Source organism: Dermacentor andersoni, chromosome 6 (genome assembly GCF_023375885.2).
Source record: "Dermacentor andersoni chromosome 6, qqDerAnde1_hic_scaffold, whole genome shotgun sequence".
NCBI lineage: Eukaryota > Metazoa > Arthropoda > Arachnida > Ixodida > Ixodidae > Dermacentor > Dermacentor andersoni.
Genome location: NC_092819.1, coordinates 89742946 through 89762458, shown reverse-complemented (window position 1 = coordinate 89762458; position 19513 = coordinate 89742946). Strand labels below are relative to the sequence as shown.

At 45.1% G+C, this 19513-nt stretch overlaps 1 long non-coding RNA gene across 1 annotated transcript in view; it reads left to right on the top strand.

Annotated features, from left to right (window-relative positions):
- Positions 1-18357: 18357 nt before the first annotated feature.
- Positions 18358-19513, top strand: part of LOC126522550 (uncharacterized) — a 33272-nt gene continuing 32116 nt past the window's right edge. The window contains exon 1 of the long non-coding RNA XR_011894957.1: positions 18358-18450. This is a non-coding gene — a long non-coding RNA (uncharacterized lncRNA). The remainder of the gene's footprint in view (positions 18451-19513) is intronic.

Genomic DNA, 19513 nt, shown 5'->3' with positions numbered 1-19513 from the left:
ATATGAATGCATACATTTCCGCATGCGCCTGCTTTGGAGCTTATCTATAATAGGATTTCAAACGAAGTGGACTGTAATATACGCAGCCTGTGACGATTATATCGTTATATGACGATTATATAGTAAGAGAGCTTTCAATATGAATTTGCGCACAGAAGGTGTGAAAATAAAGTAACGGTTGACTTTACTTGCAACCGAAGTGTAGAAGCATTTAAGAACGTTTGCAACATAAAACACCCTGTTCACTATTCTCGTAATTGAAGTACAAGTTGCAAAGAAGATATTACTCGACGAAATGAGGAATTCTATTCGTAGCCTAACCAATGTTGCGCGTAATCAGACTTGTGGACAAAACAAAAATATTTTACTTCATATTTAGGTATCGGTTTCTGAATTTACAGATACACCGCGACGTTTACCTAATAATTAAGTCTCATTCTTTTTCCGCAACATTTGACAACAAACATTCGAAATAAGGATGCCTTAAAGATGGGTTTCTGACTCGCTATACTTAGATACAGTATTGTGGTGTGTCACCAAGTTCACGTTGTTGTAGGTAATTTAGCATTCCGCACGCGTTTGTATGCGTTTAAATGCGTGAGGACATCGCAAGTAAATATGCCTATCACTTCAAAACACTTACCTAGTACTTCACCTCACATGACCTTTGCCCACTCGAGGAGGAACGCCATGGAGCAGTTATACTTTAAGAAAATTGGCGAATTTCCTGCGCTCTATGGATTCAAAGGAAGCAGGTCACAATTCGATTTCGCGTTTTTGCTTTAATAAGGATGAAAAAAAAAAAAAGTCAGAGGCCTGCGCAGTACACGCTACGCAGTCACAGCATAAACAGAAGTGGTTCCGTAGGAACTGCATTTTTGGCAACACACTATAGGAAGGTCTTCGCGGCGAAGCCTCTTCGTCGTTTGTACTAGAGAGAACTGAACTTTGCGCCCGCCGTCAACGGTATGCTGAGGCCTGCGCTGCTCTCTGCACAGCGGTTTACCGGGCTCAGCGTTACCCGCTTGCAACAACACGCGTAGCTCTTCGATTCGCATTTTCAACAGCGGTTCGTACCGTGCGAGGAGGCGCCTTGTACTACCAATGCACCTTGCACCGCTAATAATGCAACTGCTGCATGGTGTGCCACTTGGTGCAATAATATGCAAGTGCAATGCAAATTGTGCACGTATTGACGCTACGCCGCGCGCATCTCAAATCACGTGACTCCTCGCGCATTGAACGCGTGTTTACGGCATGCTTCCGCAGCAGCTAGCAAGCGTAGCGCAGCGGTAGTGCAACTCAGTCCCGCGCACAGCCCCCAGGTTCAACAGCAGCGGAAGTTGGGTTTGTTCTTATTGCGGTAGCAATTATATGGATACCCTGCCGTTGGCGTCATCGTCGCCATGGGGTGACGTATAAAATCCAAGGGCGATAAAATCTTCGCCACGCGCCGTATGCTGTATGTGCAAGTGAAACTTTGCGAGGGTGAGCAGGCGAACGCGGCTAATTCTCGCGTGTGCGCGCAAGGAAGGCGGGCCGGAAGGCGTGCCCTTGCCTCTCGTTCGCGAGGCGCGCAGGCGAGGCGAACGAGAGGGGTGGGAACGTTCTCCGGTCGCTGTGCTTAGGGCGCGGCTGTACGGGCTCCGTATCTCGAAAGCGATCTGCGACGTGGCCAAAGTGTGCGCCCGCGCGGTCCTCATCGGCCTCATCTCCGAAGCACTAATCTCCGAAGCAATCTGCGATGTTTGCAGAGTGGGCGTAGTGCCGGTAGCTTCGTATGCGCTGTGCTTTCGACATTTCGTTCGCGTTAAAGGAAGGTGCACGAAGGTCGATTGGATCGCTGCTGCTGGCGCGATCGCTCACTCCAGCATTTTGAGAGCAAGTTTCCGCGCTTATCTAGCGAGTCGTCTTCATGCTTCCCTGTGCGCGCATGACACCGTGCTTATTAATTTAGTTAGAACGCGTTGTTGGGCTAGTTGGTTTGAATACGTGTTAGAATGTGTAAGCGCGACTGAACAAGGACGTGGAAAGGAACAGACACATCGAGACAGCGCTGTCTGGGTGTCTGTTCTTTCTACATCCTCGTTGAGTCACGCTTACGCATTATATTATTGGCAATTTAGTGACTAACGGAATTTAAGAAGCTTATACGGCCTATAAAACTACTATCCTTACTTCGTATAGCTATCCACTAACTTGTTATCCGTATCGGTACTTCGCCTTTCGGGCGAAACTGCGACTTCTTTTCGTATTCCTGACGATAGCTACGACGGACACCGGCGGTAGCGGTGGACAACATCGCCAGCCGAAACATGGACGGAGCCCATAACAGCTTAGGTTGTAGAAGAAAACTGAACGGATAACGTATTTGAATATCGCAGACATTTTATGTTGGTTACCCTGAGAATGTCGTTAACTAAACATGTGTTAATGCCTTCATAACCAAATTACCTTGAGTCATTGAAACTGCCATTGCTGCATATATTGACGGAACTGCATTTCCTGCTCTGCGCTTTGGTTGTATGAATCGTATCATGTAACATCCTTTCTTTCATTGTAGGTAACCTGAAGTGCGAAGTGCTGGTCTTGGAGAGTTCATTTTTATCAGATAAAGAAAACTGCCTGAGAGAGTACAAGTACCACTGTCCAACAGGCTCTTATCACATAGTCTATGACAAGGACGCATTTTCGTATGGACAAAGACCGTAGCTATAACTACCTCTATATTTCAGGTTAATAGGAGAAGTGTGAAGACGCCAACATATTTTACATTAATTGGGGTGAACCACAAGTAGACCAGATACCAGGAAGATTTTCTTGTATCATAACAACCTTGCTTCAATAATTTTTTGCAGTTGGCAATATACTGGCTGGCGTGACTCGCAAAATACAACTACGCAAGCTTTGACGAAACAAGAGTCCTTCCGGAGAAAAATTATTGGCGTTCATAGCTATGAATAATGTACAAGTTTAAAGGGACACTAAAGGCAAATACTAAGTCGACCTGGACTGTTTAAATACCTTTCCAGAAACCTTGCAAGGCTTGTTTCGTGCCGAGAAAAGACTTAGTTAACGAGAAAATTGTATCTCAAGGGTCCGAATACTTTTTAGGAATATGAATCCCCTGCCACCCAATCGGGGGAGTGGTGACGTCGCATACGCCATCACCGCCCTTTACTGCCATCGGAGGGTAAAACGGCGTCCGACAGACGGCAGCACCGAGCCAAGATAAAGCGGCGGATTTGCCGCTGCAGCTGCTTTTTGATCAAGTGGCGTAGACCATTCGGGCATCCAGCGACATCACATGGGAGTCGAATTGTCTGCTGCTTGCAGTTTGTGCGAATTTCGCGAGCCAGCAAGACCAGCATAGCACTGCGTGATCAGGAGAGTACTGAAATGCGAAAGCGTGGGCGGCGCAGAGTCGAGCGAAAACGAAACCGTTCGACCACCCGCGTCGTTGTCAACGATAATTTCAATTAGTACGTTTTTCTAAACATGAAATGAAACTGGACCAGTAGCCTTTTAGTTCATCTTATAGTACAATACGATGATGTTTTTTGCAACGAGTAGTTGACTGCTAGTGACAGAATTTAACTGAGGAGTGCTTTCGTCATCGGCCAAGTGCTTGAATGTCCTGGGAAGTCTCTAATGATATCCTGCATTTACCTCGATTTCTCGATGATTCAGGATCTGTTCGCAATAATATTGACGCCTTGGAGATTATAGAGCACTAATCTATCACTTTAGCTTGACTTAGTGTTTGTGTTTAGTGTTCCTTTAAAGGTAGAGAAAGACAATTTTGGTTTCAAAGGTTGGAAAAACCTGCTGCCATGGCTCCATTGATCCAAGCTACTTCCTGCGTGCGGGGCCTTTGAGTTGACGTATGCCTTGCGTACGTGAAGCTTCCACAAAAGATTTCCGAATAAAAGGTCATGATGGTCTTCACTTCCCCACATTCTTTTACTTATAGATTGAGTGCGTAAATTTTGAATGTGGCCTAGCTATTATTGTTATGTGGGTAAACATACGTCGGACGTTCTTGATAACTGTCAACAAACAGATACGGTGGACAGATCCGCTTTTCACGTGTAGGCAGCACCCACCGGATTAGTTTCGCGGATGATAAATCTGACATGTGAGTAGAAGGTTGTCGGTATAGCAACGTTAGGCGACGCTCTAGATGATTATGCCTATGCATTGCACGATTGTATTCTGATATCCTCCCAACTTTGCACCGTGCCGAGGGTGGCTTAGAATTCGTTGGCCGGAATTGGGCCGTCTTGAAATAAAATGCTATTTCCTTGCTCCGTTCCGTGACGCCTGAATTAAATTTCCATGCTGCTAGAAAGACTGGCAATTGCTAGAAAGGAAATAAAATATATGCAGATTCTACGTATTCTTGGAATAGATATTTTGAGAAGCGTGTTGATGGTCGTATCAAACATCATTTAAAGATCCATAACGTCACCTGATAAGCGAACGTGTTTGTCTAAGTTAAGCAATTCTATTTATGAACTAGCATGTGTGTAACGGCAGCAACAAGGCGACCATGAAGGTAGTGTGGCAGCGATGATATAACGAGAAACGTTTTACAGATAATTAAAGCGGCCTTGCAACACGTTTAATGGAAGTCGTGCAAAACATGTCAAATGAAAGGAAACGCATTTACAAATATTTTGCAGCAAAGCTATTTCGATTCGTCCTATAGAAGTGCAGTTTAGCGCATACAAACGTCAGCCCTGGCGGCGATCTCGCTCCTTCTTCAAAGGCTTGCATTGCGGAACCTAAGGTGGAGCTGGGCGCTGCCCACAGCGCTCCGTCAACTGAACGTGATCGCAATTTAAATTTCTTATTACGTTTTCATTTTTTCTGTGTACCTCACGCATTTTTCGGCGGCCATGTTCATATCTATGCATGTCTCTATCTGACCGTGTTTCCTCCTACTTGAGCCACTGGGCAATGTGTGGTCGAACCGATAGCGCATCGGGCTGCTGTCTGAAGGAACAGGATTCGAAGCTAACCATTGGACTAACTTGGGTCACTGTACATGGTGTACATAGTGCTGCTCTACAACGAACCTCTATCAGGCCGTGAAGGGTCACTGTAGAGGCGCGAGTGGATGGACACCACTGTTTAACAAAACTCTTTCACACACACTTTGAACACTGGGCATGTGTATGTGTATGTAAACACTGGTACGAAAATGGGGGAACTAGGTATGTAATGACGAAAAAGATCCTATACCTTTGTTGTGTGCTGGGTGGAATCGGATTCACGTCACAAGGGTTCTTCAAGCACAGCAGCCCGACACTTTAGCAACTGCTCCAGAAATGCAGTGCGTATGTACCGCTTGAAGTGAACGTCTTCACCTCAACGTTTCAGCGAGCGACGTCTCGAATGTTCTAGGTAGGTGCCGTACTTCAAAAAAAAAAAAGATACTTCATCAACCTCAGTAAATGAGTATATGCCACTTGGTTTGCGGCAAACAAGGGGAGAATTGTCAACGTTTGCAGGCACCTACATGCGAAGCTTCTTGTCACGGAGGCCATGGGTGAACTTCCAGGCAGTGCCACTAGATGGCGCAGCGTGTACAGAAAGAACAGCGAGAGGAGAGCCTGGTTGCCGTATTACTGGTTTCTCTGCATTCACAGGTACCGACGCGCCATGCATATCGGAGACCAGGCGTGCGCTACGAGACAACTCCGCGAGATGGAGCCGAGTATCGTTAGGGAAGTGCAAAAGAGGAGTCCCACTGCACTACACGCCTCATATATAACTCGTTTCGGCGATGAGAATACGTTGTGTCGCTATATCGATCCGCTGCTAAACGCTTTACCATCGACAAACATCGTGAGATTGGTCTTGTCGACATTTATAACGGTTCAGCTAGATTCACTACTTGCGCTTGTGGCGCCTACGACAAGTTGAACGCTGAGGTGGATACCTAATTAGACTTGCTGAAGCTGCTTGTCTTGCAGTAACCGGTGCAGTGCATTTTTATCACACTTATCACTCAAGGAATCGCGGCCACATCAACCGGTTTCGGCAGTGCTCAAACGTTGCGGCTACTGCGGCGTCATCTCGTGGTGATCGCTTTTTTTTTTCGTTACGTAGCATTGGAAGGATCTTTTTGGTTTTAGCAGTTTGGAGGTCTCATGTCTTGTCAACATGTACCAAATTCATGTGACCATTTAGTGCTGCTGTAAGTTCTGTAAAACTGTCACTTTTGAGTGGGAAATAAGCCTGGCGGAGCTCAGCGAGAAGTTGTCTCGCGCTTGCTGACTGAGCGGCTGAGTCTCGGTGTACTTTTGAAGATGCATGCTGTGAACGGGAACCTGTCGCATACTCTTCTGAGGCATCTAGACTCGGACCGGGACGTTGAGCGACGTTGGGGAACGCCCACAGTGTTTCATGCTGAAGACAGCTATGCGGCAACCGACGACGACTACGGGCACTGACCTGCCTCATTCCTCTGGCCAGCCGATGTCGTTGCCTGCCCATCAGGATCACCCTCGGCGACGGGGCAATCTGTTATGGTTCACTTTGTGCAGCAGTCAATGGAACAGATGCCAAAACCTGTGACACGGCGTGTCTCATCGTCACGCCCGTCAACATGAACAGACTTGTCCGTCGGGTGTGTTTCACTTCCATGACAATCTGTGTAGGTTGACTCGACATGGCCTACGTTCACCCCCTCTACGTCAAGGAGTGATTTACCTCCGTGCTCCTCTGTATGGGTTGACTCGATGTGTCCTGAGAAGGTCCTCTACCAGGGAGCAGCAGAGAATGAGGTTGGCCGGCTATGGGAGGGTATAAGAGAGCTAGCGAGCCACCACGTGTAGACATCTTATCTGCCCTTGCCTGCAGGTGCAAGCACGCTGAGCTTATTTGTATTTTCGTTGAATCGCACCGCTCCCCCGTAACCATGTATTGAACTTCTTTTATTTGTTTTTACATCTCACCTTTCCTGCCTAACCTTCTCCGGTTGTCAACCTGGTTCGAGCTCTAAGCAGACGATGTCGAAGGTCACAAAACCCGTCCCCATGACAACGAATTCAGGGTGTCGATGGTAATGTAAGTCGTGACGGAATGGTCGCGAGCCATCGCAACTTCCCTCTCTAGAGGCGCTCTGCGGAAGGCCAGGGCAAACGCGCAATTCATGTGCTCCCAATATCTGAATTGCTCGGAGATAATAATTGCAAGCTTTAGAAAATACGAGAGAGATACAGGCAACTCCTCTTGATAATTAAACAGGATATGAAAAAAACAATGGCTCTAACGAAGTTATAGCCATTGTTAAGAACTGGATTCCAAGGGAAGGGAAGAGTTACGAACTGGATTCCAACGGAAGGGGACGACAGAAGGTTAGGTGGGAGGATGAGATTAAGAAGTTTGCAAGGACGGCATGGCCACAATTAGTACATGACCGGGGTAGTTGGAGAAGTATGGGAGGGGCCTTTGCCCTGCAGTGGGCGTAACCAGGCTGATGATGATGATGATGATGACGACAACGACGACGATGATGATGATGACGACGACGACGACGACGATGGTGATGATGATGATGATAACGAAGTAATCGAAGATCTTCAAAAACCTCATAGGTATCCATGTATTGAAAATTTCATTTTAACGAACTAAAATTGTCCTGTCAATGAATATAACGAACTAAATTTGCCTAAAAACAATATAACCGACAGTTGCGCGCCGAGTACATCAGTTTTCACGGGGAAAGATTACTGCATTCATTTATAATGTGCACCTGCTCGGAAGGTGCACGACGCAAGTACGCGCAGCTGGACGTGGCCTTCGATATATTCTCAACGCAATCTCGAAGTCACGCCTAGGCTGTGCCTGCGCCTGTCCATCTGCCTGCGTGAGCTTCGCCACGCTGTGCCGTTATCAGCTGCGGCGCAAAATATTTGTGCATTCAGTTTCCCTCTCCCTGCAGCCCGCCACGCGGGCTGGCAGCTGGGTGTGGCCTTCGAGATCACATTGGCACTAGAGCAATCTCGGGAGGCCACGAGGCGGATTAGCTAAGCCTCCGCGGCGAAGTTCACTTGCATTCTCGATCAGACAGCGGAGCGCTGTGTTGTGTGCCACGTGCTATCCGACCGCAACGGGCCATGAGGAAAGCGGAAATAAAGGAGCTTCATAATGGAAAAGAAGACAACTCTCTGAGGGCTGCCGGGTCAGGTGCTAAGAAGTCGCGTGTTGAGCACGTCGAAGATGCATTTGTTCTATTCAAGTTTCATTTCATGCATGGCCGCGTAGTGGTTCCGCGGGCCGCTAAGCTGTATTGTTATTTCCATGTTTACAAATTTGCACCCAACCGGAATATGTTACAGTAAATGACAATAGAAGATATAACGAAGTAATTTTGGTTCCTGCTCTACGGGTTTTATAACTAGGCTCGAGAATATAACCACGAAATCCGAAAAAAAATGTGTTCTGTACAGCTGTAGCATGGAGCCCACTTTTGACCCCCGTGTTTTGCCGGCGACGAAGTTGAAGACGTGAGCAATAGATGTGAGCTTCATATTGAAGTGGCCAACCTCAGGGCTCCCGGAGAGGTCCTGGTCAACAATGACAACCAATAAGCGATCAGCTATGTTATAAAGGAGAACTGGCCTTTAATGCATAGTGGATAAGTAGTAATCTCTTTCGCGCAAATGCGACCAACACATGTTTTCTTGGCGATATGGTTAGACCTTGTATGCTAATCTACCTGCATGGTTAACTTAGCCAGATACCTGCATGTCTAGCCAGTTATCTGCATGGCTAGCTTCTGCAGCCTTGCACGAAACTTCAGGAGAGTCACTGCGAATTCCCAGACGCTGATTTTGTTGGCGTAGGTTGACTGTGCCTGACTAACTGCTTCCACGTGGACTGTTTTCACACTGACTGTTTCCTGTAGGGATTCGACAAGACCAAGAAGCCCGAGTTTGAAAAGATTAGGGCTTAGAACACAGCTTTTAGGGACGCCTTGGTATGTGTCGGTTGTATCCAGTACTTACAAACAGAAACCTTCGTGTCAAGTAGCTTCAGATCCATTGAAATACTCGCCTTCCTAGCTCATTTGTCAAATGCGTGCCTAGAATGCCTTGATAGGAAGTGTTCACGTAAGCGTCTTTCACGTCAATAAATAGTACTACTGATAATCACGCGCCAGATTTTGGATGCTTAACGATAACGTTATATCGATGACGTTGTGATTTGAAGAGTGGCTTTGTCGAAATCTCGGGAAGGAGTCGGGGTAAATTTCCTGTTGTGTAAGGTACCATTTGATACGCATGAGGATCATACGTTCTGTGAGCCTCCCGAGGCAGTTTGCGAGTGCTATAGGACGATGTGATGGGAGTTTCAGCGGTAAATTTCCTACATTTAGAGCGTTACTAGGCGGCTGCGTTTGTATTCCTGTGGAGCGACGCCGTATTGCCATGACCTAATAAACAGGTTGAGCCATTCTCGCGGTGCTTATTTTTTCTACGTGGCGCAAAGCACTGTATATTACTCAATAGGTCCCTTGGGAAGACGAATGCCTACAGAGCACCATAACAACTTCTAACTCTTCGATAGAGAATAGAGAGGCAAATTTGCTTCCCCTGGACCAAGAATTTTGCATGAAACATTGTTAGTGGGCAATACTTTTCAGCTGGTGATATGCGCACAAAATTCCTCTCCAAGGTCTATCTCACGGTAGCGGAGTCATTGCAAACATTTTTACCAACAGATTAAGAATCAATACATATAAATAAAGCTAAACAGACGGCTTCAAGAACAGCAACCATGTTGAGAGGGGCTGTGTTCTCACATGTTTAGGGTGATAAAAACTGTTTCAATTGATAGAGCAGCGTGTAAAGTACAACGAAGCTAGGCCTCGTCATCTAGTACACTGTGCATCTTCCATTCGGAGCCTGGTCCTAACGTTTGACAAGGATTGAATTTTCACACAGAAAGCTGCTGACGATTTGGTGAACCAGCCCGGCTGTTGATTACCAGTACGATAATCTGGGCTCGTATTTGACGATATTTACGTTTGAGGTCAATGTAATCTCTGATGAACTGATGTGTTGTCGCTTAGTGTTTTTGTATTAAATTTCTATGGCTTGGTGTTCTGTTTTCAGAAAAAGAACTGCACAAGACAGGTCTTTCTTTTTTGCAGCAGTGGTTAAGAGCTCGAAAGAACGTTGACCTCGTCCGTCGGTCCCGCCCGTCCATCCACTGTTACACTGACAAAGACTGTGGCCCCCATCGACGCCACACAACGAATATTTTTGTGGTCGCCATGCAATCTTGCGATCCCAAGCACCCTTAATGCCATAGCATGAAGAAAAAGAAAGCTTCTCCACAACCGGCTCTACTCTGATCTCAACCCATGCCAGTGAAACAAATGCAATTGGGGGACGAGTGCACTAACCACAAAGCTATCGCCCATTTTTTTTTTATTTTGATAGCAATTGCGATAGCCTGGGCTCTCCAGGCGCATTTCTGCCGTCGGCGTCGGCGTCACCGTGATGTTCCGTATAGGCTCGAAGGGTGATAACATAGTCGCCGCACCGTATGCCGTATGCGTGAGTGAAAGCGTGTGAGGGTGAGCCGACGACGACGGCTTAGTGTTGTATGCGCAAGAGGAAAGTGGGCACGAAGCGCGCCGTCTTCCGTCCCGCCCAAGGTACCAGGGGGAGGGGAGGAAGGAGGGGGCGTTCTACTCCGTTTGAGGCGGCGTATGGCACGACCGCGTGCGTCCGGCCTTGCCCTATCTTGAAAGCGATCTGCGATGAGCACAGAGTCGGCATGCACCGAAGGCTAATAGGTTCGTGTGCACTCAGTTCTCGCCGCTTAGTTCGCGTTGAAGTGAGGTGCAGCACGAAGGCCTATTCGCTAATTGCTGCTGCCGCACGCTTTCTCACTTCAGCGCATTGACAGCGAGTGTGCGCGGTCATCGAGTGAGATGCGTTCACGTTTGCTTATGCGGAAGCGACACCATGCATGGTCATTTATTTAGTAAGCGCATGTTTGCAAATTTACACGGCCGATAAAACTGCTATCCTTACTTCGTTTAGCTGTCTACTAATTTGATACCGCAACTGATGCTTCACCTTTCGCGCGCAACAGGGACTTTTTTTCCGGATTACAAGCAAGCAAAACCATAGCAATTGCTCTAAACGTACAAGTAAATAATCAGGCAAATTTTGATAGAGATCAATAGATGAAACCAATCGAGACATTCACGAAAACGCTCGTATATCCCGTGTATCTGAATTATTAAAATAGAATTAAAAGCTTTTACTAGAGCTTAGGATTGGGCGAGCTGGTAATGCGCTCTATAACTGCTACAGCGCAACACAGAAAGGAAGGAACAAGCGGAGCCAGCTTGGCTTGTTCCTTCCTTCCTGTGTTGCGCTGTACGAGTTTTATAAAAGCTTTTAGCTCCCGTTGTCGCGACCTTCACGTAACCTTGAGTCAAAAGCAAGAGCCGTTATGCGGACACTGAAACCAGAACATCCGGGAAGTCAAAAAAGAACATCCGGGCCAGTTGCGAGAATGAAGCGAGATCCCCCCTCCCTTTCTACGGGACCGCATTACGTATACTAGTTACTCCTAAATAAGTTACGAAAAGTATTGCTTCCGAGTTCTTCCTAATGTTTATTCGCAATATCACTCAAGCTGTAACTTCTAGTACGTTGAAGTTTTATTTGTCATTCCCAATAGGGCAAAGTTCAAAAGGCATATACAGGGCAACACAATATTCAAGTGTAGGAAATGGAATTTGCTGCAGATCTACTGAGCTCGCCGAGTTGCGGAGTGACATGACGCCGGAAGTGCCTGGTGCGCTGCTTTGCCCAAGGAGGTTTAAAAACCTACATGGATTTGCCTTCATGGAGGAATGAAAAATTTAGAAGAGAGCATTACGCCATGCAGCCTTGGCAAGCGAACGCTCCGGGAAACCAGTTCTTTGTTCAGTGATGCTCCAACACGTGGCCTCTTGCGTCGGGATCACGAAGCAAGGATCGAGATTTGCTCAGACGTTTGGTCGCGCATCCTTCAGGTGCTTTTCTTCTAGCTGGGCAGTGCACTCGGTCTCCCTGGCGTCTTTCGCTGCCTGAAGAGCCGCCTTCAGCCGGTTCTCTTCTAGCTGGGCAGCGTCCATATAGACCACTGCACACTATGGCATGGTGCGGTGCGGTGTGGTGTGGTGCGGTGTGTCGTTGCCAACATACACTACGCCCATTTTTATATTGTACGTATTATAATCTCCAACCAATCTGCTTTGCCGATTGCGATTTCATGCTTGCATCTACTTTCGATTACGGGAGAGCCAGCAATTCATGCTCCTTCCTCTAAAATGTCCTTCATTCGCCGAGGTAGTTCGGGACGTCTATCTACCATCCTTGCTCTCCAGAGGCTATGCTATTGAATAAGGCAAATAGAATCGTATGGCAAGGTTCTGTCTTTGGTCACAACAATGTATTTGATATTGATAGGATTAACTTATAATTCTTTCCTCAATGTTCGCTGTAGAGCATCCAAAGTAATCCTGCTTCACCACAATCAATTAGGCTATGATTAATGGCTTCTGGCTTTTCGCGCAATGTACAATTTGTGTCTCAAGCAATAAAAAATCCCTTATTCTTCTGCTAATTCTTCGCCGAAAACGTCGAGCTATGAAGTTTAGAAAAGAAAGTCTTTGCTCCCGGAGAAACACACATTTACTGAACGCAATTCAACGCATCAGACAATTGAAAATTACCAATGAAATGTACAAACTTGTGTTGGCATGGGAAAGCACGTATCAATAACATTCATTTACCAACGTCTTACGACTTCAGCTAAATGAACAGGCGTTGGAGATCTGGTCTGAAGAAATAAAGTCCTATCAACTATTTACTTGCGAAACACATACCGAGAACAATTTTCAACAAAGGAGGATACAACAAGGAAAGGTAAATGAAGTGATATACGGCGCGGGAATATCTTGTGTAGGCACGAATGTGTAACAACACGGAACTCTAGAAAACGCAAGACCAACTGACATATAAACGAATGCGCAAGACCAACACCATCCCTTTCAAGGAGCCAAAACAAGTTAACGTATGGCATTGACTACCACCCACAGCGCTGGACAAAGTGGGTGAACATCCTGTAGACTAGCTGAATATTCTTTCGCACACAGTGGAGGAGTTAAAATATCACAAACCAATTTGGTAGTCAAAACATATTGCAGACTATTGCTTTTGCGAAGCTAGACAATTCCCTTCCAGCCAGGTCTCAGCTGATGCCGAAGTTTCGTACTACACTGATACCTTTCTCTGGTACAGTTACGAAATTGATCAAGGGGTACATCAAGGTAACGCAGAGTACCAGAATTCCATCGAATAGCGGCAAACTGCGAGAGAACCACTGACCATACCAAAATTATCGAGACTTAATTAAGAGAGGCACCAGTGCTTAAACAAAACAGTTGCATTAGACTGACAACTTATTCGACACTTTTTTCCTGAGCATATAAACCTGACAATGTCTGGGTAAAGGAGCACTTTGACTAAGGGAGTGCGATAGTCAAAGCCCTTGAAATTCTACAGTATGCCATTAAGACACAAGCGCTCTACACGAAGAGCGAAAAGTAGGGGCCAAAGAGGCCACCCTTGTCTCACAAAGAGCTAGCCCAACATTGTTGCTGGGTAATTAGGGCAAAGTTTTGCGCTCCATACAGAGGCTAAAAGGAGTGGCAGCTGTGCATGCAGACTGGAAGCCATAATGAGCAATGTTGTACTGTACGTGGACTACGTCATATGCATCGCGTATGCATCGGTGTTGACAAGATGGGGATGTGTCCGCGAACAAACCTTAATTGCTAAGCTCGTGAAACCAGCGTTTAGCGGCACATAGAGGCGTACTTGACAATAATGATAAGCATCAAACATTGCTCATACGCCCAATATAGTATACACCGGGAATAACGTTGTTGGTTGAAAACAACATAGAAACCGTCGACAACGTCAACGACAACTGCGACGTCGCAATGACTACATTACTTAGTTTAGACAGTAGCTCACTATATTCACAAATTCCAAGTGCCTATATATCCGTAGTGCAAATGTACCGATAAACTGAAATTCCATAAATATTGTGGTTAACATAACGACATGACGAATACGTCATGTCGCTCATGATATCAGTTGTAGAAGTTTTGGCTACGGAGTCTATTTGAAAATTCCAGGCGGGACATTCAAAACGAGTCATAGTTCCTTGTATGCATGAGGGCTGTAACAGAGCAACTGCCTCCTCACCTGCGGTCTAAATGTTTACTTCCAGGGGAACCTAATACGAAACATGATGTAGGGAGACTTCAAATTTGAAGGAAATATGATATAAAGTCACAACAAGCATGTAGATTCTTGGAGGTTGTCCCACTGCATGATAGAAACGAAGAAATGCGTCTGTGTTACCCAAAACGAGCAAAACAAACGAGATATATCAACACTATCTGACTGAAATATGTTTATATTCTTAAATTCGGAACTGTCACGAACAGAAACAAAACAAGCGAAATATTCGCGAATAAAAGGTATTGAAAGTTGGAGACAGGGGACTCTGAAGGGTAATGTACGTAGCACAACTTTCTCAATATGCATTACTGTGCATACAGAAAGGAGGTTGCGCACATCACAAAGTAGGAAAAGTCAGAATTTATCTATGACATACTACCATTTCTGTGTAACCACAACTTCTTGTGATACGACAGAATTTTTTTTATTGTTATTGAAAACTAAATTTTTACACAACTGAACCCTTCCACCCTAAGAACTCACCCTAACCGCTGTAGTCATCTCTAAATTTGCGTAGCTGGTGAATGCGAATATTCGATAAAGAAGCAGGCACCGAAACAAAGCAAACAAATATGCTGGTATGTACTGTAGTAGAATGCTGCTGTCTCTGCAAACGAGGTCACATGCGAAGGAATCACCGAAATCATCTGTCGTTTTCCTTAAAAGGCTGTGAGGTCATTTCGCGACAACATTCACAACTTCTGCATCGAGAGATTTTTGATAAGATGAAATTCGTTTTATTTAAGAAAATTAACCTTAATAATATTGATTGGTAACACACTGAATATTACTGATTAGCCTCAACAACGTTCGTCAACATAGACAGAACCGGCGGAAGGCTCTCCGTTAGTTTCATTTTCGGGACGTTTAGTTCGGACATGAGATACATTAATGTCAGAATTTTTGTGAGACGGTTGATAGAAACCGGCAGTGCTCTCAACATTGTCTATAAATTAATATGTGCTCTGGTTTTCTCCTACATATATTAAGTTAAAAAAATATGTAACCTTTACTGCCGTGTAAGACCCCGGGTTTTCATATATTTATGCTAAATAACCGCGGTAATTCTGAGTATGCAGAAGTAATACGCTGATTTTTCTTAAGAACTTCTACTTTAGTATTTTATTTGAATACAAGAAGGTGCTGTGTGGTTCCAAAAATAATAATATATAATTTTATTAACAACATATAAAGCCGACACAACTCCAGCAAACATCTACGTAATGCGAAACCATCGTGGTTTGTAAGAGTATGTTCTTCTCAATCATATGTCTGTTCTGCACCAAGCGTTTACTGCTTTTCTGACGTGTTGCGAACTGATGTGGAATGCACAGCATGGGGCGCGTTGCTGTACGATGTCATCGAATTCGCTATATTCTGGTTGGGCCAATAGCTTTATGGAAGGTTACAAATGCGCGAAAAAACGAGGACAAGAGAAAGGATCACACAAAACACCATGAGCGAAGACTGTTATCTGCACAAGTGTGAATGGCGATGCGGTCACGTGCCCGGGTTCTTGTTTGACTATCCTATGCTTTGATAACCAAGAATAAACGGTTGTCAGTCTACCCTCGCGGTGCATTGTGTGTCCTCGTTTTTTTCGCGCAGTTTTGACCTTCCTTCAAGTGTGAACCTACTAGGCAGCAAGAACGTCCCACATACAATTGCGTTAGATTGCACTATCTTCGGGCTTCGTAATCTCTAGAACGCCGGATGGTGCGTCGCGCTGATGGCAGTTCATCCTTAGCAGCAACAAGCTCGGTGGCAACCTGGCGCAGACTGCTGCACTGCCACTAAGCCAGACACCAAATGCCAGGGTTGAGCAGAACGAATAGCGTGTGTGCCTGTGTGCGTGCTCGCCCTGCTGCTGTTTTTTTAGCCTGCAGTAGAACTCACTTGTTGGCTGAGAGAGCTCCAAGACGAGTAGGCCTACGCGTGGTGCGGCGGAACTTGCGCAGACTCAATCCGCAGCCTGGTTGGACCGCTTAAGAAGCTGGCGTTGGAGAGGTTCATTGAAGATCAACACATACCCAAAGGTACATATTCGTGCGAACGGCAGGCATTGACATTACTGGGTACATACGCATTGACGCATAACATAAGGTACGGCCCACATTAACCAGTGACCCACGTTTGCGTCAAGGAAGCTCATTGACGATTGCCACATACGCAGTGTTACATACCTAGTGGCCACAACTGCAGATGAGCAGAGCCATTAGGGATCATTCCACAATATTATACAGCACTATATTCGAGATTTTCTCACAATAATAGTCAGAACGTTGCCAGAAGTTCATCATATGGTTGTTATATAGGTTGAACTCACCAAAAATTACATGGTGCCGAATTTGTGGAGTATTCGATTAGGCTAGGTCCACCCATCACAGATCTTCAACTTTCCTGCGTCGCACTTTTGTTATGTGTCGTGAGTCGCTTGCTTGGAGAAATTGCGATTCGGCACCAAACGTTTTTCCTGACGAGTGCCTTATTAAAAACATCTTTTGTTGCATCTCACATGTTCCATCTGAGAGCAGTAGTCGGAAAAATTTCCATCAATATCAATTTTTTCTCGTAATATATACTCATCCGACCCTATTTTGGACAGTTGTTTCCGCTAAGATATAGTTGCCTCCTCTGTCCATGTACAAGCGCCTATATTGAGTTTAAATAGGCCGCTCGCTTACTTCATATGTCACTTGACAATTGAGAAAAGCGACGCAGTCATGCCAAGAACAGCGCTGGCATGTGTACGCGTCTACTAACTGCTGCAAAGAAAGCTGACACCATTGGCTTGCCACATCATAAGTATGCCTGTTGTGCACCATTGTGGGAACAACGCTTCCATGTACCCTCGTAATTATGGCTTGCTAAGTGGCTCGCTAGATACCACCAGTGACAGTGAGTCATGACGGGCATATTAAGCTTGAAGTCTCAAGCTACATTTTTGTGCTTTTCTTTTCGCGACGCAAGAAACTATCGAAGCAATTAGGCATGTTCTTGTTTCGTGAGATGTTAACCTCGACCATCTGACGTAAAGAATGATTCAAATGCACTTCGCAGGTGCGGAAACATCAATCATATAATATAACGAAGGGGATCGGCACTTTTTAATTGCAAGTTCCACGGCCGTCATTACAATACACGCATGAATAACGAGTCGTATATTCACTGTGCTAGCCCCATATAACAAGGACACTTTCTTCAGCTGCAGAATTGCAGAAAATTTTGGAGTGAAAGCCTTCTTTGCAAAAACAATGCCCTCATTTGGGTGCCGTTGATGTGTGGAGGAAAAAAAAATGAGCGATGTATTCCTAATAGTTATCATTTAGTAGAACAAAATGATCTCCATCTTCAAATGCTAACAAGCGCTTTGTTGAAAAGCCTGTCGTCAAAACTTAAGATATAAAATTTATTACTATTGCTTTCTTGAATTTTTTTGCTACGACCTATGTCATCGCAACTATTGAAGGTACATATCTATTTGGATAAATTCATGGGCAGGTCCTTTCGAATGTACATGTAGGGTAAAAAGTTTAACCGATGAGGGGTGCTTGAATATAGCAATATTAGCCCAGTTTTTGCTTGCAGTCCTTAGAATAGCGTAGCAATAATTCGGTCATATACGCTAGTACACGAAGCATGCTTTAAAGCGAGGATGCCTGCCTTCGTTACAAAATATTATGTGGTTTCTCGGATACCAAATTTCCTAAGCTTCTGTTCTGCTCGTACTTACCATAGAGGTGACATTTAATTAAACGTCTAGAGAGATACGGCTTGTTGTGCGAAGCATGTTCAGGACGTCGGAGTGCATGAAACCCTAAATGCCACTCGCGGATAGTCATCAGCTTCTGACTCATCAATTTAAAACTTAATCACGTCATTGGAGTTTTACCTTCTGATCTTAGCGTCCTGCATGTGTGCAAGATAAAGAATATAAGCTGCAAGCCAATTGTGGATGGTATAATTCAATAAGTACCTCTCTGAAAGTCGCGTGCTGTCTTTTCGCGAGCGTTAGCATAGAATGACGCACTGTTTCTTCGTCGTTCTCTTAATTGGACATGCTACAGGAACCTTTGACTATAGCGGCAGAGCCACGTTGGATGATGTCAAGGCTGTGAGCATCTACTTTTCACATTGCTTATCGCAATATTACTTGCTCTGAAAAACGTTTATGAAACACGTTTAATATGTTTCGTGCATAGCTTTATTTGTTGTAATCTGCACAACTCACACTCTCCGTAGGTAACTTGAGGTCGTAGAAATTTGGCAATCGGCACCTAAATCACAAAGTATCTGCACCAGTGAAGAAGTAAGATATTTGCGAGGAGTATTATGCGTACGTGAAGCTGTTTCAAAAACTATCGCCCCTCTGTGGTGTAGTCCTGATGTATTTCATTGGCGCAATTCAAGTAATCGCGATTGTCTTGCGGCACTCCAATAAAATGGACGACATAAAAAGATCCTATGCTTTCGGTAATTAAGGCGCAGACCTTCGCGTTACCTGTTCTTCTTGCAGCAAGCCCATGCAGAATGCAACTAGTTCTACGTCATTCACCGCAGAAGAAGTCCTGCACTAAGTCTGCTGCCTGCACCTTTCATCAAAGTTTGAAGCCGGCGACGGTGACCGTCTATGCGCGCAGGCTGAATGACTACGGTGCTTGGCTGCTGAGCTGGAAGTCGCGCATTTAGATGTCAATGAGAACAGCCCCATATCGATGTGGGAAAAATGCGCAAAACGTTATTGCACGGCAGTCTTTTCTAACATGTTCGAGAATCCCTTGCGGTGAAAATACTGCGAAGCATTTGACTACAGCGGTTCCATGTTACCATAAGGCAGTAAAATTTATCCGTAAATGATCATGGCGATTTTTCTACATAGAAAACTTCTTACTAAGCTACAACTAACCGACTGAAATTAAAGTTTCACGAATCCAGGTTAGGGCAGTCTTCCTACCTGGAGATCGAACATTAGAGCTTACGCCTAATATGATTACAACTATTCACATGACATCCCTGTTTTAGGAAATCTGACCACATTTCACTTTTGACCGACAACCTTAAGGCACTTTTATGAATACTTAAATCTTGCGATAGGCTTACAATTTGGCTAAAGACAGTTTTTGGGAATTGCAGCTTAATGAAAGTCCCATATACTGCATTTTTTATTTCTAATATGT